Source organism: Cibotium barometz, chromosome 58 (genome assembly GCF_041138505.1).
Source record: "Cibotium barometz isolate CiBa-2024 chromosome 58, ASM4113850v1, whole genome shotgun sequence".
In the NCBI taxonomy this organism is placed as follows: Eukaryota; Viridiplantae; Streptophyta; class Polypodiopsida; order Cyatheales; family Cibotiaceae; genus Cibotium; species Cibotium barometz.
In genome coordinates, this window is record NC_141103.1 from 6,418,715 (window position 1) to 6,419,964 (window position 1,250).

The following is a 1,250-nucleotide window of genomic DNA, read 5'->3' on the forward strand; positions in this document are numbered from 1 at the left end:
GTCACCCGAGCCCATCGCTAATACATCACCCTGTGTATTCAGCCATGTCCTTAATTAATCCTTAAACCCCCTGGTTCCCCTAGTTAGTTACTGGATTTAGTTAGTATGCCCAAGAAATTGGAAAATTTAAGATGCAGGGCTGCTCAGACCATAAAACAAAGGTACCTGCAAAGTTGAACCGTGAGTGGCTATGTCAAAATATTGCTGGATTGTGAAGATCAATTTGGTTACTTGTCATGTCTTAATTGGATCTGAATGGTCATGTTAAATCATTTTTATTGATGGGGAAGAGCTTTGTATATACGTAAATCAACATAGACCCAGTAGCACTCTTGGTGGTTGGATCATGAATACAGGTGGGGAGAAGAAGAGATAAAATAATTACTATGGCTAGATCAGCAGCAATTGCCGGCCTAGCTCAGTTGGTAGAGCGCAAGGCTCTTAACCTTGTGGTCATGGGTTCGAGCCCCATGGCCGGCGTAGCGTCTTCTTTTTAGACGCACGATAGATACTCGTGGAGCTCCTCAAGCGTCTTGACTTTTAGACGCAGGCCGGCGCCTTTGCTGGAGCTCCTCAAGCGTCTTGACTTTTAGACGCACGTTAGATAGCTCCTCAAGCGTCTTGACTTTTAGACGCAGGCCGGATACAGGAGTCACCCTCACTTTGGCAAAATATCAAACAGAAATCTTTTTTTTTTGGATTTTCATCAGCTCCTAGAGAACCTTTTGTATCTTTTCTTTCTCGAGTCCAACGGCCACACTAACAATGTTGAGTTGTGCTAATTCTATTGTGTTTAGCATTGTAGTGTTTAATTTCGGACAGTCTTTGAACAAGTGGTGTAACGCACGTTGCTCACGTAGGGGTTTCAAAGTGTTGGCAGTTTGCTGTTGTGCTAGAGACAAGTTCCAGACCAAGCAATCTACTATCTTGTGTGGTCCACGATAACAAAAGAACTAGAGTGATGATCTTGTCATGTCCTTAACAATTTCTACCCCTTATTTGGTCTCATTCTAGACAAAGAGCACCAAAATTTCTAATGTGAGTTCTTGGATTTGCAAGGTTTGAGGTTTTTGTGTATCATGCTAGTCCATTTATACGGTATGATGTACTAATTAAACGAGGTTGGTGCACAACTTATGTTTATGATTAATTTGGTTCGGTTGCAAAAACTTTAGGACAAAGTGTGGTTTCATGGCCTTGCTTGCAATGATTGCAATCTAAAAGCATTGGATTTATGCCCCCAAGTGGAA

General features: G+C 42.0%; 1 non-coding gene across 1 annotated transcript; it reads left to right on the forward strand.

Moving 5' to 3' along the window:
- Nucleotides 1-407: 407 nt before the first annotated feature.
- On the forward strand, nucleotides 408-480 carry TRNAK-CUU (transfer RNA lysine (anticodon CUU)). The gene has a single exon. It is a non-coding gene; the product is annotated as a tRNA-Lys (tRNA).
- Nucleotides 481-1,250: the final 770 nt, after the last annotated feature.